Source organism: Mustelus asterias, chromosome 14 (genome assembly GCF_964213995.1).
Source record: "Mustelus asterias chromosome 14, sMusAst1.hap1.1, whole genome shotgun sequence".
NCBI classification, from domain to species: domain Eukaryota; kingdom Metazoa; phylum Chordata; class Chondrichthyes; order Carcharhiniformes; family Triakidae; genus Mustelus; species Mustelus asterias.
The window spans coordinates 102331508-102355616 of record NC_135814.1 but is presented as its reverse complement, the minus strand read 5'-3'; positions in this window follow the sequence as shown (position 1 = coordinate 102355616).

Sequence of the window (24109 nt, the reverse complement as noted above, 5' to 3'; positions counted from 1 at the left end):
TGTTTACCCCCAGTGCTGTGGTGTTGTTTCTCCCAATTGAGCAAGAGGACAGGGGGTGGGGGAGAGTCGGTGCAGACTCGAGGGGCTGAATGGCCTCCTTCTGCACAGTAGGGATTCTATGCCAGGTTAAGGGAGAAAGGGGAGGAAGTGACACTGAGTGAAGTTCTCCTTCAAAGGGCTAGCACCAGCATGGTGGACCGAATGGCCTCCTTCTGCACAGTAGAAATTCTATACAGGGTTCAGGGAGAAAGGGGAGGAAGTGACACTGAGTGAAGTTCTCCTTCGAAGGGCTAGCATCAGCACAGTGGGCTGAATGGCCTCATTCTGTGCTGTAAACATTCGGTATATGATTTTTCGTGAGTGGATTCGGATGCTCTTTGATCAGAATTTGTGTCACGAGCTTGGAAAGCCTCAATATTGACTCGCTCGGAGCAAAAATCCTTCGAGCATCTTGTGATGCCTGCGGGAAAACAAAGAGAGTGCTACATCTCGCACAAGCAATGTTTTGTCCTGTGAACTTTGAGCTCTCAGATGCAATTAGCTCCCTCCCAGCCTTGCCTGAGCTGCTTAAGTCTGAACTTTGGAATAAAACTCCCTCGGCTCTCGACAACCGCCTACATTTAGAGAGCGCCTTTCAACTTAAATCTCCCGAGACAGATTGTCAAACCAAATATGTCAACTCGCCAGATAAGGAGATATTGGATCCAGCGACCCAAGGCTTGGGCAAAGGGAGATGAGGGGTTTGTCGTATGAACAGGTTAGGCCTACATTCTCCGGGATTTAGAAGAATGAGGGGAGATACAAGATAAAGTTAGTTTATTTATTAGTCACAAGTAAGGCTTATATTAACTGAAGTTACTATGAAATAGGGGTGGTGCGGTGGTTAGCACTACTGCCCCACAGCACCAGGGACCTGGATTCGATTCCTAGCTTGGGTCACTGTCTGTGCAGAGTCTGCACGTTCTCCCCATGTCTGTGTGGGTTTCCTCCGGGTGAATTGGCCGTGCTAAATTCTCCCTCAGTGTACCCAAACAGGTGCCGGAGTGTGGTGACTGGAGGATTCTCACAGTGCAGTGTTAATCAAAGCCAACTTGTGACTAATAAATAAACTTTAACTTTAAATTCCCCGAGTCGCCACACTCCAGCGCCTGTTCAGGTCAATGCACCCTAACCAGCACGTCTTTCAGACTGTGGGAGGAAACCGGAGCACCCGGAGGAAACCCACGCAGCCACGGGAAGAATGTACAAACTCCACACAGGCAGTGACCCAAGCCGGGAATCGAACCCGGGTCCCTGGCGCTGTGAGGGCAGCAGTGCTAACCACTGTGCCACCGTGCCGCCCATATGATGATAGAAGGTATGGATAAAGTAGACGTGGAGTGGATGCTTCCTCTTGTGGGACATTCTAGGACGAGAGGTCACAGTCTTAGGATAAGGGGCAGCAAATTTAAAACAGAGTTGGGGAGAAACTACTTCTCCCAAAGGGTTGTGAATCTGTGAAATTCGCTCCCCCAAAGTGCAGTGGATGCTGGGACAGAGAGTAAATTTAAGGAGGAGTTAGACAGATTTTTAATTGGGAATGGGGTGAAGGGTTATGGAGAGAAGGCAGGAGAATGGGGATGAGGAGCATATCAGCCATGATCGAATGGCGGAGCGGACTCGATGGGCCGAATGGCCTAATTCTGCTCCTATATCTTATGAACTTATGAGAACTTTTGCGGAGGATTTGAAAGGAGGAATGTGAGAGATTCAGGAAGGGAATTTCAGAGCTCGAGATCCCGGAGCAGCTGCAGGTGCGGCTGCCAATGGCGGAGCAATCAAAATTGGGAACGTAGAAGGTTCCGGAATGAGCGGAACGCAGGTAGCTCAGAGGGTCGTAGGGCTGGAGGGGATTGCAGAGATAGGGAGGTCGAGGCCCTGGAGGGATTTGAAAACCAGGGTGAGAATTTTTAATTCGAGATGTCGCTTGAGCGGGAGAGGTGGGTCAGAGGCCCGGGAGGGGGGAGGGGCGGGGGGGGGGGGTGGCGGAAACGCGCCTCACTGTGAGGTAAGACACAGACAGCAGAGTTTTGGGTGACCTCACGTTTACAGGGTGGAGTGTGGGGGAACGGCCAGGGTGGAATGACTGAGTCTGGAGATTACAGAGGCCTGGGTGAGGGTTGCTGAGGTGAGGCTGGGGGCTCAAGTGAATTGGGCCCTCCAAATGTAGAGGCACGGTGGCACAGTGGTTAGCACTGCTGCCTCACAGCGCCAGGGACCTGAGTTCGATTCCGGCCCTCGGTCACAGCCTAAGCAGCGTTTGCACATTTTCCCCGTGTCTGTGCGGGTTGCCTCCGGGTGCTCCGGTTTCCTCCCACACTCCAAAGATGTGTAGGTTCGGTGGATTGGCCATGCTAAATTGCCCCTTAGTATCCAAAGATGAGCAGGTGAGGGGAATTAGCAGGTTACAATGATGGCCGGGTGCACCTGGGTAAAATGCTCTATTGGAGTGTTGGTACAGACTCGATGGGCCGAGCGGCCTCCTCCTGCACCATAGGAATTTTATGATTCTAAATGGACCTACATGGCACACTGCCTGGAGCAGGCTGAAAGGAGCGAGACCAAGACGGGACAGAGAGGAAGCAGTCCCTAAACGAATGGGGGGAGATCTCTTTCCATCCAGTGAGCAGTTTGGATTGGGAAGGCGCTGCCTGAGAGTGCGGTGGGGGCCTGGTTCAGCCGAGGCTTTCACAAGGGGATTGGATGGTTACCTGGAAAGGGAGAGGGCGCAGGGTTACGGGCCGGGGAGCGGAGTGAAGGGAGTTGCTCGTTCAGAGTCGGTACAGACACGGCGGGCCGAATGGCCTCCCTCAGTGCTGTAACACTGCTCCCATTCTGTGGTTTAATGAGCTTCCTCCAAACCATCAAAACCCAACCCTGTAGGATCTGCGAAACTTGCATTTTCATGGCTCTTGGGGAGTTCCGATGTGCTTCCTTTCACATCTGCACAGGGGAGAGTTGGGCTCTCAGTCCCAACGCTTCTTTTGCATCGTGGTGCCTCTGACAGCGCAGCACTCCCTCCGTACTGCACGGGGAAACAAAGAACATTATACACAGGAACAGGCCCTTGGGCCCTCTAAGCCTGCCCGTCTGAACTAAAACCCCCTACCCTTCCGGGGACCATATCCCTCTATTCCCATCCTATTCATGTATTTGTCCAGACGCCCCTTAAAAGTCACTTAAAAATACTTGCTTCCACTACCTCACCCGGCAGCAAGTTCCAGGCATCACCACCCTTTGTGTAAAAAAACTTGCCTCATACATCTCCTTTAAACCTGGCCCCTCGCACCTTAAACCTGTGCCCCCTAGTAATTGACTCTTCCACCCTGGGATAAAGCTTCTGACTATCCACTCTGTCCATGCCTCTCATAATCTTGTAGACTTCTATCAGGTCGCCCCTCAACCTCCGTTGTTCCAGTAGAACAAACAAAGTTTCTCCAACCTCTCCTCATAGCTAATGCCCTCCATACCAGGCAACATCCTGGTAAATCTTTTCTGTACCCTCTCCAAAGCCTCCACATCCTTCTGGTAGTGTGGCGACCAGAATTGAACACTATATTCCAAGTGCGGCCTAACTAAGGTTCTATAAAGCTGCAACATGACTTGCCAATTTTTAAACTCAATGGGAGTGTTGGCCCAGACTTTATGCTCCAGCCTCTGGGGCTGGAAACAGCAACCTCCTGACTCGAGAGGGAGGAGCGTTACTCTCCGTGCACTGGTTGATGCAGCAGCCATGTTTAACGACTGCTTAATAGCAGCTTAGAGGAAAGCACAGAATAGATCGCTAATCGCCACAGAACAGAGGTGGACAGTAAGAGAGAGCGAAAGAGAGGGAGTGCGAGAGAGAGAAAAGAGAGAGCGTGAGAGGGAACGAGAGAGAGAGAGGGGGGGAGAGTGAGAGAGTGAGAGAGGGTGGAGAGGAAGAGGAGGGAGAGAGTGAAGGAGAGGGAAGGATGAGGGGGAGAGAGTGAGAGAGGGAGGGGGAGGGAGAGTGAGAGAGGGAGGGGGAGGGAGAGAAAGGGGAGAGAAAGAGAGGCGGGGGGGAGAGAGAGAGAGAGAGGCGGGAGAGAGGGGGGTGGGGAAGAGAGAAAGAGGGGGGTGAGAGAGAGCAACGGGGGAGTGAGAGAGAGAGGGGGGAGTGAGAGAGAGCAAGGGGGGAGTGAGAGAGAGCGAGGGGGGAGTGAGAGAGAGAGAGAGGGGAGTGAGAGAGAGAGAGTGGGGAGTGAGAGAGCGGGGAGGGAGAGAGAGAGCGGGGAGGGAGAGAGAGGGCGGGGAGGGAGAGAGAGGGTGGGGAGGGAGAGAGAGGGTGGGGAGGGAGAGAGAGGGTGGGGAGAGAGAGAGAGGGTGGGGAGAGAGAGAGAGAGGATGGGGAGAGAGAGAGAGAGGGTGGGGAGAGAGAGAGAGGGTGGGGAGTGAGAGAGAGAGGGTGAAGTGAGAGAGGGGGGGGGGGGAGAGAGAGAGGGGGGGAGAGAGAGAGGGGGAGAGAGAGAGGGTGGGGAGAGAGAGAGGGGGGGAGTGAGAGAGAGAGGGGGGAGTGAGAGAGAGGGGGGGCAGTGAGAGAGAGAGGAGGGGGGGAGTGAGAGAGAGGGGGGGGAGTGAGAGAGAGGGGGGGAGTGAGAGAGAGAGGAGGGGGGGAGTGAGAGAGAGAGGAGGGGGGAGTGAGAGAGAGGAGGGGGGGAGTGAGAGAGAGAGAGGGGGAGTGAGAGAGAGAGAGGGGGGAGTGAGAGAGAGAGGGGGGGAGTGAGAGAGAGGGGGGCAGTGAGAGAGGGGGGGCAGTGAGAGGGTGGGGAGTAAGAGAGAGAGAGTGGGGAGTGAGAGAGAGAGTGGGGAGTGAGAGAGAGAGTGGGGAGTGAGAGAGAGAGTGGGGAGTGAGAGAGAGGTGGGAGAAGAGTGAGAGAGAGAGGGGGGAGTGAGAGAGAGGTGGGAGTAGGGTGGGAGTAGAGTGAGAGAGAGGGGGGAGTGAGAGAGAGAGGGGAGTGAGAGAGAGAGGGAGTAGAGTGAAAGGTGGGAGTGAGAGAAAGGGGGGGTGGAGAGGGAAAGAGAGAGAGAGAGGGAAAGAGAAGAGGAGGAGAGAGAAAGAGGTGGAGAGAGACGTGGTGGGCGGGGGGGGGAGAGAGAGGGGTGGAGAGAGGGGGAGTGAGAGAGAGGGTGGGGGGAGTGAGAGAGAGGGTGGGGGGAGTGAGAGAGGGTGGGGGGAGTGAGAGAGAGAGGGGGGAGTGAGAGAGAGAGGGGGGAGTGAGAGAGAGAGAGGGGGAAGAGAATGGGAAGGGGTAGACGGAGAGAGGGAGAGAGAATGTCTCCGCCCTGAACATAACAAATGTACTGACAGCTCAGGAGCACCGTTCATGCTTGGGGCATTGCCGCACAGTCAGAGAGGATAAGGTGCTCACCTGGACCCTAAAACCAGGGGTCCCTGAGTGAGCCCCCAAATGGTGGCTGATTGGCCGATACCGCGTGCACAGGGATTGGCCTTCCTGTGTGCGACTATCCTGCTCTCAGCAGGGTGAGGGCTGCACTGTGACTGAAGCTGGCCTGAAAATTGCCAGAAAGCAGCTGTCGCCCCGTCAGAGGACTTTCCTTTGGTTGGGAGGATCTGAGGGAAGTGTCGACACTGGGAGTCGATCGTCACGGTGCTGAACAACTGGAATGATCATTCTTGCTGTCAGAAGCTGGGTGAAAACAAAGACTCTTTCTGTTGCTGTGTATATTCTGCACAGAGTCACACCTGGAAGCTCAGGTCGACCCTGCTGTTTAACAGACACACTCGGAGCTGTACGTTCATGCTTACCCGTAACCTGGCCCAGTTTATTATTACTTTTTGCTTCTTAGTGGCTTCTAACTCTTAAAGTGATGCATTTCAGTAACCAATACAAGACACAGCACAGAATAAGGCCATTCAGCCCATCCGGTCCATGCTTATGTTACCAGCCTCCCCTCAAACTTTTACCATGAGGGCGAACAGCGTACCGAATCCCTACAGTGCAGAAGGAGGCCATTCGGCCCATCGAGTCTGCACCGACCACAATCCCATCCAGGCCCTATTCCCATGACCCCTCAGACTTATCCTGCTAATCCCCCTGACACTAGGGTTAAAAAATTTTTCAAGTTTATTTACTAGTCACAAGTAGGCTTACATTAACCCTGCAATGAAGTTACTGTGAAAATCCCCTAGTCGCCACACTCCGGCGCCTGTTCGGGTACACTGAGGAGGAATTTAGCATGGCCAATGCACCCTAACCAGCACGTCTTTCAGACTGTGGGAGGAACCCGGAGCACCCGGAGGAAACCCAGGCAGACATGAGGGGAACGTGCAAACTCCACACAGACAGTGACCTGAAGCTGGAATCGAACCCGGGTCCTTGGTGCTGTGAGGCAGCAATGCTAACCACTGTGCCATCGTGCTGCTCCAATTAGCATAGACAGTCAACCTAACCTGCACATACCATAGAAACCCTACAGTACAGAAAGAGGCCATTCGGCCCATCAAGTCTGCACCGACTATAATCCCACCCAGGCCCTACCCCCATATCCCTACTTATTTTACCTGCTAATCCCGTTAATCTACGCATCCCAGGACACTAAGGGGCAATTTTAGCACGGCCAATCAACCTAACCTGCACACCTTTGGACTGTGGGAGGAAACCGGAGCACCCGGAGGAAACCCACGCAGACACGAGGAGAATGTGCAAACTCCACACAGACAGTGACCCAAGCCGGGAATCGAACCCAGGTCCCTGGAGCTGTGAAGCAGCAGTGCTAACCACTGTGCTACCGTGCCGCCCCATCTTTGGACTGTGGGAGGAAACCGGAGCACCCGGAGGAAACCCACGCAGACACGGGGAGAACGTGCAAACTCCAGATAGACAGTGACCTTAGCTGGGAATTGAACCTGGGTCCCTGGCGCTGTGAGGCAGCAGTGCTAACCACTGTGCCACTGTCCGCTATATCTTTCTGCTCCTTCCTCCCGCACGTACTTACCCGGTGGTGGCTGGGTTACAGTTCACTCAGGGGGTCTACGTTGATGTGGTAACACGTGCTTTCACATGTTGTAGTCTGGAACTATGGATGGTAATGGCGGAGGCTCTTAGCACCTCCCACTGGTGTGTGTTTGGAAGAGTCTACAAGTTGACACTCAACCTGTTTGACCTTATTATGAATGAACCTCCTTGGCCATCAGGTCCTGGGGTGGGACTCAAACCCAGATCAACTGGTTCAGAGTCAGGGGTGCTAACCCACTGCGCCACGAGACCTCCTTATATACTTCCCTACTTCCTCTTAAAAGCATCTGCCATTTGGGTGGCACGGTGGCACAGTGGTTAGCACTGCTGCCTCACAGCCACAGGGATCTGGGTTCAATTCCCGGCTTGGGTCACTGTCTGTGCGCAGTCTGCACGTTCTCCCCGTGTCTGCGTGGGTTTCCTCCGGGTGCTCCGGTTTCCTCCCAGTCTGAAAGATGTGCTGGTTAGGTGCATTGGCCACGTTAAATTGACCCTTAGTGTCGGGGGACTGGCTGGGGTAAATTCATGGGGTTGTGAGGATAGGGCCTGGGTGGGATTGTGGTCGGTGCAGACTCGATGGGCCGAATGGCCTCTTTCTACACTGTAGGGATTGTATAACCATGGTAGTAAGTTCCACTTCTTGCCCCCCTCTCTGGATACAGAAGTTATTTTCCTGAAATTCTTATTGGTTTTATTAATGGTCACCATCTGATTGGAGCTCCTGTGGCACAGTGGGTTAGAGTCCCTGCCTCTGAGCCAGAGGATCTGGGTTCGAGTCCCACTCCAGGACTTGATGGCGGAGGAACTTGCCTTTCAAAACGCGGCCAAACAGGTTCAGTGTCAACCTGCAAAATCCTTCCAAACATGTCAATGGCTGGCGGTAAGAGTGGGAGAGATCTTTGAACGGCCATGTGATGGAAAGAACATTGGAGCCTCCAACATGACCGTCCATAACTCCAGACTTGCCACAGAAACTCCATGGAGCGGGATTGTACGGCCTTGCTTGGGCGAGACCAGAAATTCCTGCCCGGGGTCAGTGGAGATTTCCATTGTCGGACTCTTGTGTAATAAATCTTTGGAGGCAGACATCCCTTCACCAAAATCCCTTTATTTACAATTCCAAAAGCACTACACAGAGTGCTATCAGTCAGCAGTCTACCCTCGGGAGTGCCAGAGGAACTGACACTCCCGGAAGTACAAGACAAAGACTCCCTGATTGGCCCATCAGTTGGACCCTTAATCAGGGAGCTCATACTCCAATAGGCCAACCTCAATGGCCTGATTAAAGTCATTGCCCCTCGCACACGCCGATTCCATGGTAGGTGAGGTGGGAGAGTTCCAGTCCGTGTCCCTGATTGAACAATGACCCAAGATGTTGGAGGAGAAGTAGACCAGTCGGCCCATCGAGTCTGCTCCGCCATTCAATGACATAGAATCATAGAAACCCTACAAAGCAGAAGAAGGCCATTTGGCCCATCGAGTCTGCACTGACAACTATTCCACCCCAGGCCCTATCCCCACAACCCCACATATTTACCCCGCGAATCCCTCTAATCTACACATCCCGGGACACTAAAGAGCATTTTAGCATGGCCAATCAATCTAACCATGACTGATCTGATGTGATAATCCTCAACTCTCCGCCTTATCCCCGTAACCTTCGATCCCGCCTTGAACATACTTAACCAGCCTCTATAGCCCTCTACAGTAAAGAATTCCACAGATTCACCACCCTCTGAGAGAAGAAATTCCTCCTCATCTCTGTCTTCAATGGGCGACCCCCTTACTCTGAGATTATGTCCTCTGGTCCCAGACTATCAATTCTGGAAAACAAACATTATCTCTACATCCACTCAATTCAACCTTTCATAATCCGAACGATCTCTCGATCAGGCCAGTTGTCAGCCTCCTCTTTTTTCGAGACCAGCGCCCCACCCTGCTTCAATCGTTCTGGATAGTTGTAGTCCCTGGGGTTTGATATCATCCTTTATCTGTCAATGGGGCACCTTCTCCTGCACCCCTCTCCCTTCACCATGACAGTGGACTTCTTCTGAGCCAATCGCGGCTGTTTTGGTGATTGAAAGAGTTGGACATGATGGAAAGAACTTACGAAGGTGAAAGGGAGAGTTGAAAAGTAACTTGCACCTGCTTGAAGAGCTCCCGTCTAAATTAGCGGGTGCTTGAGCAGAAATAAAACAAAGAACAAAGAAAGGTACAGCACAGGATCAGGCCCTTCAGCCCTCCAGGCTGTGCCAATCATGATGCCCTAACTAAACTAAACAAAACTTCAGCCATAGAGTCATAGAGGTTTACAGCATAGAAACAGGCCCTTCGGCCCAACGTGTCCATGCTGCCCTTTTTTAACCCCTAAGCAAATCCCAATTGCCTGCATTTGGCCCATATCGTTCTATACCATGTAACTGTCTAAATGCTTTTTAAAAGACAAAATTGTACCCACCTCTACTACTACCTCTGGCAGCTTGTTCCAGACACTCACCACCCTCTGTGAAAAAACTGCCCCTCTGGACCCTTTTGTATCTCTCCCCTCTCACCTTAAACCGATGCCCTCTAGTTTTAGACTCTCCTACCTTTGGGAAAAGATGTTGACTATCTAGCTGATCTATGCCCTTCATTATTTTATAGACCTCTATAAGATCAGCCCTAAACCTCCTACACTCCAGAGAAAAAAGTCCCAGTCTATCCAGCCTGTCCTTATAACTCAAATCATCAAGTCCCGGTAGCACCCTAGTAAATCTCTTCTGCACTCTTTCTAGTTGAATAATATCCTTTCTATAATAGGGTGACCAGAACTGTACATGATATTCCAAGTGTGGCCTTACCAATGTCTTGTACAACTTCAACAAGACGTCCCAACTCCTGTACTCGGTGTGTATCCCTCTATTCCCTCCCTATTCATGTACCCATCAGATACCTCATAAATGTTGCTAATGTGCCTATTTCCACCACCTCCTCTGGCAGCGCGTTCCAGGCACCCGCCACTCCCTGCGTGAAAAACTTCCCCCGCACATCTCCCTTAAACTTTCCCCTTCTCCCCTTGAACCTGTGCCCCCTTGTAACTGACACTTCCACCCTGGGGAAAAAGCCTCTGACTATCCACCCTGTCTGTGCCTCTCATAATTTTGTAGACCTCTATCGGGATCATCATCATAGAATCAGTGCAGAAGGAGGCCATTCGGCCCATCGAGTCTGCACTGACCACAATCCCACCCAGACCCTATTCCCGTAACCCCACATATTTACCCTGCTAATCCCCTGACACCAGGGTCAATTTAGCATGGCTAATCCACCTAACCCGCACATCTTTGGAGTGTGGGAGTAGAGCATACCATTCATAGAGAAGGAAAGGAGAGGGTGCAGAATGTAGTGTTACAGTCAAAGCTAGGGTGTAGAGAAAGATCAACTTAATGTGAGGTAGGTCCATTCAAAAGTCTGACAGCAGCAGGGAAGAAGCTGTTCTTGAGTCGGCACGTGACCTCAGACTTTTGTATCTTTTTTCTGACAGAAGAAGGTGGAAGAGAGAATGTCCGGAGTGCGTGGGGGCCTTAATTATGCTGGCTGCTTTTCCCAGGCAGCGGGAAGTGTAGACGGAGTCAATGGATGGGAGGCTGGTTTGCGTGATGGACTGGGTTTCATTCAGAACCCTTTATAGTTTTTTGTAGTCTTAGGCAGAGCAGGAGCCAGACCAAGCTGTGATACAACCAGAAAGAATGCTTTCTATGATGCATCTGTAAAAGTTGGCGAGAGTCATAGCTGACATACCAAATTTCCTTAGTCTTCTGAGAAAGTAGAAGCGTGCACTCAGTGCATGGAAAATCTGGGGGTGTGGCTTTTGCTGACATGCAGTGGGGCCTGATAGAACCTGATAGGGCGGCACGGTAGCACAGTGGTTAGCACTGCTGCTTCACAGCTTCAGGGTCCCGGGTTCGATTCCCGGCTCGGGTCACTGTCTGTGTGGAGTTTGCACATTCTCCTCGTGTCTGCGTGGGTTTCCTCCGGGTGCTCCGGTTTCCTCCCACCGTCCAAAGATGTGCGGGTTAGGTTGATTGGCCAGGTTAAAATTTGCCCCTTAGAGTCCTGAGATGCGTAGGTTAGCGGGGTTAGCGGGTAAATATGTGGGGGTAGGGCCTGGGTGGGATTGTGGTCGGTGCAGACTCGATGGGCCGAATGGCCTCCTTCTGCACTGTAGGGTTTCTATGATTTCTATGAGAACCGGCAAGCTGCCCCAACCTTCACTGAAAGGGCAGGTGATGGCCTAATGGTATTATCACCAGACTAATAATTCAGAAACTCAGCTAATGTTCTGGGGACCCGGGTTCGAATCCCGTCACGATGGCGGAATTTAAATTCAATTTAAAAAATATTTGGAATTAAGAATCTACTGATGACCATGAAACCATTGTCGATTGTCGGAAAAACCCATCTGGTTCACTAATGTCCTTTAGGGAAGGAAATCTGCCGTTCTTACCCGGTCTGGCCTACATGTGACTCCAGAGCCACAGCAATGTGGTTGACTCTCAATTGCCCCTTCAAGGGCAACTAGGGATGGGCAATAAATGCTGGCCAGCCAGTGATGCCCGTGCCCCACGAATGAATAAGAAAACATGAATACTCCTCCCTTCCCCCTCCCCCACCCCCACAGACACAGGGAACCACCCTGCTTCCCACTCAACAAGCACCAGTGCAACCCCTCCCCCCCAAAAAACATATAAAGGGAACCCCCCCAATTGTCCTCCCCAGAGGACCTGCCCTTGACACTGCCCTCTGGCAGGGGAATGTGCCAAGGTGCTGGGGCAGTGCCAGGTCTACATAGGGCAGTGCCTGGGTACTGCCATGTCCCGTCCCTTTGCCCTTGAGGGCTACATTTACCAATGCACCCTGGTGGGCCACAGCTTGGTATGGCTCCTGCTCTGACCAAGACCGCAAGAAACTACGAAAGGTCGTGAATGTAACCCAATCCGTCACGCAAACCAGCCTCCCATCCATTGACTCTGTCTACACTTCCCGCTTCCTCGGAAAAGCAGCAGCATAATCAAGGACGCCACACACACCCCGGACATTCTCTCTCCCACCTTCTTCTGTCGGGAAAAAGTCTGAGGTCACGTACCAACTGACTCAAGAACAGCTTCTTCCCTGTTGCTGTCAGACTTTTGAATGGACCTGCCTTGCATTAAGTTGCCCTTTCTCTACACCCTAACTGTGGCTGTAACACGACATTCTGCACTGTCTCCTTTCCTTCTCCCCTATGTACTCTATGAACGGTCTGCCTTGTCTGTATAGCGGGCAAGAAACAATACTTTTCACTGTACACTAATATATGAGGCAGTAATAAATTAAATCAAATTGGAATCAATGGGCAGGAGACAGGGAGGAGTTCTGCAGAGTTATTGATCCTTGGGCGAGCTTGATAAGGCTGTGCCTATCTTTGAGTAGTTTTTTTGCATTTGTACAGCGCTGCACTCCCCTCGGGCACTGACCTTCATTTAATTAGAAATTGTACAGTGCTGGATGGTAGCCAGCGCCTCGAGACTGAGAGTAGATTGTTAATAAAATTCTGTCCCTTTGTACATGCAGACCTTTTATTCCTGGGTCGCGTTGGGTTTTTTTTTATTGTGTTGAGATGGAGCAATTTATTTAGTTTCATCAATGCAGCCATTCATTGGCCGCGGAGGGGAGGCGCAGTGGAAAAGATATTTTCCACATTGTTGACGGGAATCTGATCGAGCGATACCAGTGGGTGGGAAAAGAAGGCTCCGCGAGCATTCACCTCCCCCTCCCAGAGCCCCCCCGTCGTGGGAAAGGGTTGGCCGTTATAAGGAACTGTATCCGGCCCCACCCGCCCGTCAGGTGCTGCAGGTGAAAGAGTGGCTCTCGCGTCGCCCCCCCCCCCTACCCTGTCTCCCGGGGAGGAGGCCAGCCTTTCATCCTGTCTGAGTCGGTGGATTGGAGCCAAAGGGGATTATACAAGACGCTCTGCCCGAGGGGGGCAGCTGAGCTCCAGTCTCCATTTCCACATCTCAAGTCACGAGCTGGCTCGTTGTTGGTTGGGTGGTTCCGCGTTGTAATAAGCCCTCGGAGGCAGAAGTCCCCTCCTCCAAATCCCTTTATTTACAACAGCCTACAGAGTGCTTTCAGTTTGCAGTCTACACTAGGAGCGCCAGAGGAACTGACACGCCCGGTTAAATACAAAGCAAGAAGCTCCCTGATTGGCCCATCAATTTGGCCCTTAATCAAGGACATCTTTTTCCATCCAACCAAATAACCAAAATCAAATTAACTTAAGGACATCTCAAAAGAGGCAGCCCCCCGAAGGGAAACCGCCCGAAGCAAAAGACAAAGTGGAAAGGAAACTTAAAACATCAAATTAAAATGTGATTAATGGGGTCAATAGTACACCCCAGTCCCTGCGGTGCCCAGCGGGCACGGAAGGCCCTCGGACACCACATGCTCCCTCTCCAGGGACACCCGGCCGTGAATATAGCCGTGGTAGTGAGGCGGACAGTCAGATTGGACGACCCCCTCGATCGCCTGGACCTGTAGATGACACGCCTTTGCCAGGTCCAGGAGCAGGTTCACGAAGAGGTCCTCCTCCTTCCCCGCCCCCATGACACTTAATCAGGGACATCTTTTGCGATTGGCTCTTAATCAGGGAGTTCATATTCTCACAAGCCCGCCTCAATTGCCTGATTGAAGTCATTACATCGCATTAACCCCTTATCTCTGGGCTGCCTAATGAGCGTCTTCTGTAAGGAGAATTCCCCCCATGAAGGGCTACCCAAAGATGGCATCGATGAGAAATGGGAGTAGGTGCAGGCCATTCAGCCCCTTGAGGCTACAATCATCATAGAATCATAGAATCCCTACAGTGCAGAACGAGGCCATTTGGCCCATTGAGTCTGCACCGACAACAATCCCACTCGGCCCTATCCCCATAACCCCACATATTTACCCTGCTAATCCCCCTGACATTAGAGGCAATTTAGCATGGCCAATCAACCTAACCCGCACATCTTTGGACGGAAACCAGAGCACCCGGAGGAAACCCACGCAGACACGGGGAGAACATGCAGACTCCACACAGTGACCCAAGCCGGGAATCGAACCCAGGTCCCTGGCGCTGTGAGGCAGCAGTGCTAACCACTGTGCCACCGTGCAGGCCTGGCTGTCTTCTCCATCAACTCCACCCTCCTGTGTCTGTGTGGGTTTCCTCTGGGTGGTCCGGTTTCCTCCCACATTTTGTTAAAAATTCCACTGTTTCTATACCTGTGAGCAGAGTGAATGACCTCACACTCGCCCACGTTATACACCAACCATTCCACGAAATGTCCTTTAGAATCATAGAATCCTGACAGTGCAAATAGAGGCCATTCGGCCCATTGAGTCAGTACTGATTCTCCAACAGAGCATCTTACCCAGTCCTAGCCCACGCCCTATTCCCGTAACCCCATGTATTTACCCCGCTAATCCCCCTGCCACTATAGGGCAACTTACTGAACCTATACATGTTTTAAGTTTATTTATTAGTGTCACAAGCAGGCTTACATTAACACTGCAATGACATTACTGTGAAAATCCCCCAGTCGCCACACTCCGGCACCTGTTTGGGTACACTGAGGGAGAATTTAGCATGGCCAACTCACCTAACCAGCGCGTCTTCCAGACTGTGGGAGGAAATCAGAGCACCCGGAGGAAACCCACACAGACACGGGGAGAACGTGCAAACTCCACACAGACAATGACCCACGCTGGGAATCGAACCCGGGTCCCTGGTGCTGTGAGCGTGGAGTTTAGTCACTGTCCGTGTGGAGTTTGCACATTCTCCCTGTGTCTGCATGGGTTTCCTTCGGGTGCTCTGATTTCCTCCTGCAGTCCAAAGATGTGCAAGTTAGGTGGATTGGCCATGCTAAATTGCCCCTTAGTGTCCAAAGATAGAACATAGAACAGGAGAGCACAGAACAGGCCCTTCAGCCCACGATGTTGTGCCGAGCTTTGTCTGAAACCCAAATCAAGCTATTTCCTCCCTATCATCCCGAAGTACTCCATGTGCCTATCCGATAGCTTCTTAAATGTTCCTAAAGTGTCTGACTCCACTATCACTGCAGGCAGTCCATTCCACACCCCAACCACTCTCTGAGTAAAAAACCTACCTCGGACATCCTTCCTATATCTCCCACCATGAACTATTCAATCATGAACCATGATTGGCCATGTTAAATTGTCCCTTAGTGTCGAAAGATGTGCAGGTTAGGTGGATTGGCCATGTTAAATTGCCCCTTAGTGTCCAAAGATGTGCAGGTTAGGTGGATTGGCCATGCTAAATTGCCCCTTAGTGTCGAAAAATGTGCAGGTTAAGTGGATTGGCCATGCTAAATGGTCCCTTAGTGTCTAAAAATGTGCAGGTTAGGTGGATTAGCCATGCTAAGTTGCCCCTTAGTTTCCAAAGATGTGCAGGTTAGGTGGATTGGCCATGCTAAATTGCCCCTTAGTGTTCAAAGATGTGCAGGCTAGGTGGATTGGCCATGCTAAATTGCCCCTTAGTGTCCAAAGATGTGCAGGTTAGGTGGATTGGCCATGCTAAATTGCCCCTTAGTGTCCAAAGATGTGCAGGTTAGGTGGATTGGCCATGCTAAATTGCCCCTTAGTGTTCAAAGATGTGCAGGCTAGGTGGATTGGCCATGCTAAATTGCCCCTTAGTGTCCAAAGATGTGCAGGTTAGGTGGATTGGCCATGCTAAATTGCCCCTTAGTGTTCAAAGATGTGCAGGTTAGGTGGATTGGCCATGCTAAATTGCCCCTTAGTGTTCAAAGATGTGCAGGTTAGGTGGATTGGCCATGCTAAATTGCCCCTTAGTGTTCAAAGATGTGCAGGTTAGGTGGATTGGCCATGGTAAGTGGGGATTACAGGGTAGGGCTTGGGTAAGATGCTCTTTCGGAGAGTCGGTGTATATCAGAGGGGCCGAATGGCCTCCTTCTACGCTGTAGGAATTGTATGAGTCTATTAAAAAGCTTGCCCGTTAAGGAATGTCTCGATGGTTGAGAGAGAGAGAGGGCAGAAAGATTTAGGGAGGGAATCCCAGTGCCTCGGGGCCACCAGGCAGCTGAAGGCACGGTCGCCAATGTTGGGGGCAATTAAAATTGGGGACACGCGAGAGGTCAGAATTCGGGGAACACAGACACCTCCGAGGGTTGGAGGAGATTGCAGAGATAGAGAGGGGTGGAGTGCTGAGGGCAGTTTGATGTGAAAGAGCGACGTTAGGCTGGTGTCAGGGTAGGCCGGTGAGCACGGAGGCGATCCTACCATTTGCAGTGTGGTGTCGAGCCAGTAGGAATGCCTGGCAGTGCGTTCCTCATATTAACATCAGCTCGCGAGTATCTCCAACAAACTATTGCTTGCTTCAAGTAATCAGAGTAAGAAGTTTAACAACACCAGGTTAAAGTCCAACAGGTTTATTTGGTAGCAGAAGGGGCTCAGAGCCTCGAAAGCTTGTGTGGCTTTTGCTACCAAATAAACCTGTTGGACTTTAACCTGGTGTTGTTAAACTTCTTACTGTGTTTACCCCAGTCCAACGCCGGCATCTCCACATCAAGTAATCAGCACAGGGGTGGGAGATCGAGGAGTGCAAATATATACAACGATTATTTCGGGTTGTCTCAAAGTGGGTGTAATTAAACACACAGGGGCAGCACGGTAGCACAGTGGTTAGCACTGCTGCCTCACAGCGCCAGGCTTGGGTCACTCTCTGTGCGGAGTCTGCACATTCTCCCCGTGTCTGCGTGGGTTTCCTCCGGGTGCTCCGGTTTCCTCCCACAGTCCAAAGATATGCTGGTTAGGTGCATTGGCCGTGCTAAATTCTCCCTCGGTGTACCCGAACAGGCGCCAGAGTGTGGTGACTAGGGGATTTTCACAGTAACTTCATTGCAGTGTTAATGTAAGCCTATTTGTGACACTAATAAATAAACTTTAAAACAATCTGTTCTCCACTTCACACCAGACACTTCCTCCTTCAGTTGGGAAGGTCAACAGTCTGAGAGACTGGTATAATTGTTCTCATAACTATCTCATGCTTGAGGGATTTTTAAGAATGAGTGTGCAGGATTAAATTCACCTTGGTACTCGCTGGAGTACAGAGAATGAGGGGGGATTTGATTGAGGGATATAAAATACTCAACGGGATTGATAAAGTAAATGTTAGCCAAATGTTCCCCCTTCTAGAACAGTCCAGGACAAAACTCAGCTAATGCTCTGGGGACCCGGGTTCGAATCCCGCCACAGCAGTTGGTGGAATTTGAATTCAATAAATAATATCTGGAATAAAGAATCTACTGATGACCATGAAACCATTGTCGATTGTCGGAAAAACCCATCTGGTTCACGAATGTCCTTTAGGGAAGGAAATCTGCCGTCCTTACCCGGTCTGGCCTACATGTGACTCCAGAGCTATAGATATGTATGTGGTTGACTCTCAGCTACCCTCAGGCAACTAGGGATGGGCTGAAACCAGAACTAGGGAGCATGGCCTCAGAATAAGGGGGAGCAGATTTAGGACTGAGTTGAGAAGGAGCTTCTTCACCCAAAGGGTTGTGAATCTGTGGAATTCCCTGCCCAGTGAAGCAGTTGAAGCTACCTCATTGAATGTTTTTAAGATGTGCAGATACCGGCATGACTCACCTGATGAAGGAGCAGTGCTCCGAAAGCTCGTGATTCCAACTAAACCTGTTGGACTTTAACCTGGTGTTGGAATATTTTTAAGGCAAAGATAGATTTTTGAACAGTGAAGGAATTAAGGGTTATGGTGAGCGGGCGGGTAAGTGGAGCTGAGTCCACGGAAAGATCAGCCATGATCTTATTGAATGGCGGAGCAGGCTCGAAGGGCCAGATGGCCTCCTCCTGCTCCTAATTCTTCTGAAATCTCTGCGCTAACCCCCACCACCCCCCCCCCCCCACCCCCCCGCCATATTGGGCCTCCTCCAGATCGCTCACCCTCTCCGTTCCGCCATTGGCGGGTGTGCCTTGACCTGCCTCAGGTTCTGGAACATTCCCTCCCTCAATCTCTCTGCACCCTCCCTCCCCCCTCCATCCCCATATCCTTCAATGCACAGGTTTTATAAACTTGTGTCTTTGACCAAGCTTCTAATCTGCTGGTCTATTATGTCCCCAAACGGATGATTGTCAGATAATGTTTGATAATGCAGCTCTGAAATACATTGGGTGATTGACTCGAAGGCTAAAAAGGTATCAGTTGCTCGCCTGAGGCAATCAAACAGGAATTTTCCGTCATATTTTTTCCTTCGTTGGCCAGGAGACTGATGTTGTTATTGAAACGTAGCAACTAGAACCCAGAATAGGCCATTCGACCCTTCAAGCCTGCTCCGCCATCCATTTTGGTCATGGGACCCGGGTTCGATTCCCAGCTCGGGTCACTGTCTCTGTGGAGTCTGCACATTCTCCCCGTGTCTGCGTGGGTTTCCTTCGGGTGCTCCGGTTTCCTCCCACACTCCAAAGATGTGCGGGTGAGGTGGATTTGCCATGCTAAATTGCCCCTGAGTGTCCCGGGATTTATAGGTTAGAGGGATTAGCCGGGTAATTATGTGGGGTTACGGGGATAGGGCCTGGAGTGGGATTGTTGTTGGTGCAGACTCGATGGGCCGAATGGCCTCTTTCTGCACTGTAGGGATTCTATGATTCTATGGCTGATCATCAAATTCAATATCCTGATTTCCCCTTCCCCCCCCATATCCCTTGATCCCTTTAGCCCCAAGAGCTATATCGAATTTCTTCTTGAAATCACACAACGTTTTGGCCTCAGCTACTTTCTGCGGGAGTGAATTCCACACATTCACCACCCTCTGGGTGAAGAAATTTCTCCTCACCTCAGTTCTAAAAGGTTCATCCCTTATCCTCAAACTAGGATCCCTAGTTCTTATGCAACTGAGGGCACGTTGCAGGAAAGAAGTGATATTTGATTTGATTTATTGTTGTCACATGTAATGGGGTACAGTGAAAAGTATTGTTTGTTGCGCGCTATACAGACAAAGCATACCATTCATAGAGTACGCAGAGGAGAAGGAAAGGAGAGGGTCCAGAATGTAGTGTTACAGTCACAGCTAGGGTGTAGAGAAAGATCAGCTTAATGCGAGGTAGGTCCATTCAAAAGTCTGATGGAAATGTGGTTAGCTCTGCTGTCTCACAGCGCCAGGCACCCGGGTTCGATTCCCGGACTTGTCTGTGTGGAGTTTGCACATTCTCCCCGTGTCTGCGTGGGTTTCCTCCGGGTGCTCCAGTTTCCTCCCACAGTCCGAAAGAAGTGCTGGTTAAAATTCTCCCTCAGTGTACCTGAACAGGTGTCGGAGTGTGGTGACTAGGGGATTTTCACAGTAACTTCATTGCAGTGTTAATGTAAACCTACTTGTGACACGAATAAAATAAGCTTTTTAAACTGATGGCAGCAGGGAAGAAGCTGTTCTTGAGTCGGTCGGTACGTGATCTCAGACTTTTGTGTCTTTTTCCCGACGGAAGAAGGTGGAAGAGAGAATGTCCGGGGTACGTGGGGTCCTTAATTATGCTGGCTGCTTTTCCGAGGCAGCGGGAAGTGTAGACAGAGTCAATGGATGGGAGGCTGGTTTGCGTGATGGACTGGGCTTCATTCACGACCCTTTGTAGTTTGTTGCGGTCTTGGTCAGAGCAGGAGCCATACCAAGCTGTGACCCACGGAGGGCGCACAGGTAAATGTAGCCCCACGGGGGCAAAGAAACATGCCAGGACAGTACCCAGACACTGCCCCCTGTAGCCCTTGCACTGCTCCTGCCACCTTGGCACTGTCCCTTGGCCCTGAGGGCAGTGCCAGGGCAGGCCCTCTGGGGAGGACAACTGGGGGGGGGTTCCCCTTCTGTGTGTGGGGGTTCCCCTTCTGTGTGTGTAGGGTGGTGGGTTACAAAGAACAAAGAACAGTACAGCACAGGAAACAGGCCCTTCGGCCCTCCAAGCCTGTGCCGCTCCTTGGTCCAACTAGACCAATCGTTTGTATCCCTCCATTCCCAGGCTGCTCATGTGACTATCCAGGTAAGTCTTAAACAATGTCAGCGTGCCTGCCTCCACCACCCTACTTGGCAGCGCATTCCAGGCCCCCACCACCCTCTGTGTAAAAAACATCCCTCTAATATCTGAGTTATACTTCGCCCCTCTCACCTTGAGCCCGTGACCCCTCGTGAACGTCACTTCTGATCTGGGAAAAAGCTTCTCACCGTTCACCCTATCTATCCCCTTCATAATCTTGTACACCTCTATTAGATCTCCCCTCATTCTCCGTCTTTCCAGGGAGAACAACCCCAGTTTACCCAATCTCTCTGTAGTGCACTTCTGGTAGTGCGGCGACCAGAACTGGACGCAGTACTCCAAATGTGGCCTAACCAGCGTTCTATACAGCTGTATCATCAGACTCCAGCTTTTATACTCTATACCCCGTCCTATAAAGGCAAGCATACCATACGCCCCCCTCATGGATGGGAGGAGGGCTTGCGTGATGGACAGTGCGATAGGTTGTTGGATTGGCGTCTATTTGGATGAGGCCTACTTCAGACTGGGTTCATGTTGGAGGCTGGAAGGTAGTGACACACGGACCTCTGATAACCCTTCCAGTCCGTCACAGCGTTCTCCTCTCCTGCGGCCTTTCGTCCTGTGGTAGGTTCAGATGCGGGTCCCTACGTTCCAGCTGCTGTTCTACATTCTGTTTGATTTTGTGTACAGTGTGAGAAAATGCTCTCAGTCACTGGCCCCTTTGTTCCCACAGCAGATGTTGCAGCGAGATCCCTCCCTCCTCCACCCTTTTCATCTTTATGAATGGGAGCTGGGGGATCTTTCTTTGATTGGCTCCGGCTGCAGACTTCATTCCATTCATAAAAGCTGTTGAGTGAACCCCATTGGTTAGGCGGTGATGGAGATTATTGACGTCTTTGGGAGATTTGAATGATTTCTTGTGGGGCCGGAGTTTGTGAGCTGGCCCTTTGCCTCAGGAAAGATATTTGGGTTTTTTCTGCGACTAATTGTCTGCCCAGCCAATTTGTATTCGCGGGGAGACATCAGTGCAGTGGCAATGTCAGTGCACCGGTAATCCAGGGGCCCAGGCTAATGCTCTGGGGCACACGGGTTCAAATCCTGCAGCTGGTGGAATTTAAATTCAATTAATAAAATCTGGAATTGAGAGGTAACCTTAGTAAGTGTGACTGTGACAATGATAACTATTGTCAATAAACGCCCATCTGGTTCACTGATGTCCCTTTAGGGAAGGAAATCTGCCGTCCTTACCCGGTCTGGCCTACATGTGACTCCAGAGCCACAGCAATGTGGTTGACTCTCAGCTGCCCTCGGGTTACTAGGGATGGGCAATAAATGTTGCCCAGCCAGCGACGCCCGTGTCCCCTGAAAGAATAGATTTCTTTAACTTGAGGTAAGCTTTATGTAACATTTCTGGATGGGTGCAGCTCCAACAACACTCAAGAAGCTCGACACCATCCAGGACAAAGCAGCCCCGCTTGATTGGCACCACATCCACAAACACTCACTCCCTCCACCCACCGACGCTCAGTAGCAGCCGTGTGCAGCACTGACAAGATGGACTAGAGCAACTCATCAAGGCTCCTTCTAGCACCTTCCAAAACACACGACCATTGACATCTAGAAGGACTAGGGCAGCAGATACATGGGAACACCACCACCTGCAAGTTCCCCTCCAAGCCACTCACCATCCTGACTTGGAAATATATCGCCGTTCCTTCACAGTCGCTGGGTCAAAATCCCGGAATTCCCTCCCTAACAGCAGTATGGGTGTACCTACACCACATGGACTGCAGCGTTTCAAGAAGGCGGCAATTAGGAGCAATTAGGGATGGCTAATAAAAGCTGGTAGCCAGCGACACCCACATCCCTTGAATAAGTGAAAGAGATTCTGTTTGGGACAATATTTTTGCAACATTTTACATTTCTGTTGAGATTATGTCTGGAATGTTGGAGGGTTAGACCTCTGACGCTGTTATAGAAACATAGAAGATAGGAGCAGGAGGAGGCCATTCGGCCTTTCAAGCCTGCTCCGCCATTCATTATGATCATGGCTGATCATCCAACTCAATATCCTGATCCCGCTTTCCCCCCATAACCTTTAATCCCCTTCACCCCCAAGTGGTATATCTAAATGCCTTTTGAAAACATTAAATATTTTGGCCTCAACTACTTTCTGTGGGGGCGAATTCCATAGGCTGATGGCATGGTGGCACAGTGGTTTGCAGTGTTGCCTCACATCACCAGGGACCCGGGTTCAATTCCAGCCTCCGGTCACTGTCTGTGTGGAGTTTGCACGTTCTCCCCGTGTCTGTGTGGGTTTCCTCCGGGTGCTCCAGTTTCCTCCCACAGTCCGAAAGATGTGTGGATTAGGTTGATTGGCCGTGATAAATTAAACTTAGTGTCAGGGGGATTAGCAGGGTAAATATGCGTGGCTACGGGAATAGGGCCTAGATGGGATTGTGATCGGTGCAGACTCGAAGGGCTGAATGGCCTCCTTCTGTACTGTAGGGATTCTATGATTCTATGACTCTGTGGGTGAAGAAATTTCTCCTCATCTCTGTCCTAAATGGTTTACTCTGTATCCTCATGGTAAATTGCCCCTTAGTGTCCAAAGAGGTGTAGATGAGGTGGATTGGTCGTGCTAAATTGCCCCTCAGTGTCCAGAGAGGTGTAGATTAGGTGGATTGACCATGCTAAGTTACCCCTTAGTATCACAAGTTGTGTGGTTGGGTGGATTGGCCATGCTAAATTGCCCATCAGTATCCAAATCAGTGCAGTTTGGTGGATTGGCCATGCTAAATTGCCCCTTAGTGCCAGGGGGATTAGCAGGGTAAATGTGTTGGGTTATGGGGATAGGGCCTGGGTGGGATTGTTGTTGGTGCAGACTTGATGGGCCGAATGGCCTCCTTCTGCACTGTAGGGATTCTATTCCATGAATTCCAAATCTTCGGGCTTCAGGCAGCGCCAATGGCGTGGCGATGAACATTGTCACTGCATGGGAGGCTAAGATTGGAGGAGCGTAGTGATCTACTGGGAGGTGGGGAGAGGGCAGGAGGAGGTTACAACAATTGGGAGTTGCGGGGGGAGGGAACCGAGGGATTTGAAAAGGCAGATAACTCTCCTGTTAGTCATGCGGGAAGAGAATCCGAGTATGGGAGACGTTCTGAGCCAAGTACGGGGTCAGGGAGCCTGACCCAGTAACAGAAGATGAAGAGGCAAGGCCTTAAAATGACAGAACTGTCTCTAATAGCCCAGCATGGGACAATCCCATTGGGAGGTAGTTGTGTGGTTCGTCTCCGAAAGTGCAGACAGATTTATTGGACAGGTGATATCGGATAACAAGTATTTGAGGAATGTCGCCAATCACACCACCTCCAGCTCTCTGGGAGCCAGTCAACACTTGAAACCGCTCAATCAAGTGCCGGCGAGGGGGTCATCTCCACTCATTCCCCTGGCTTGCCTGGCTCTTGTGGGTGGCATGAAAGGTCAGAGTTCACTGACCTCAAGGTGAAAGGTTCAGAGGTCGGGGGCGTGCTCAGTGCAGACAAGGCGGGAACAAAGGCGACAGAGTTCAAAGGTTGGGGGTGGTTGAAGCCCCTCTCCCGAGGTTTGAGCCCATGATCTCGGTGGACTGGTCGGTGCAGACTCGATGGGCCGAATGGCCTCCTTCTGCACTGTAGGGTTTCTATGATTTCTATGATTTCTATGACTGTCCCTGTACCGCCTCAGGAGTTTCCTTATGGGTGAAACATTAAATCGGACCCACACCCTCAGGCGGATGTCAGAGTGTGTGAGACGCCATTTTGAAAAGAGACCAGGAAAGACTTGCATTTGTTTAGAACCTTTTACAGCCAGAGGACTTCCCAAAATGCTTTGCAGCCAGTGAAGTAGTTTTTGAAGTGAATTTGATTTAATATGATTTGATTTTTTATTATTGTGACATGTATTGAGATACAGTGAAAAGTATTGTTTCTTGCGCACTAAACAAAGCATACCGTTCA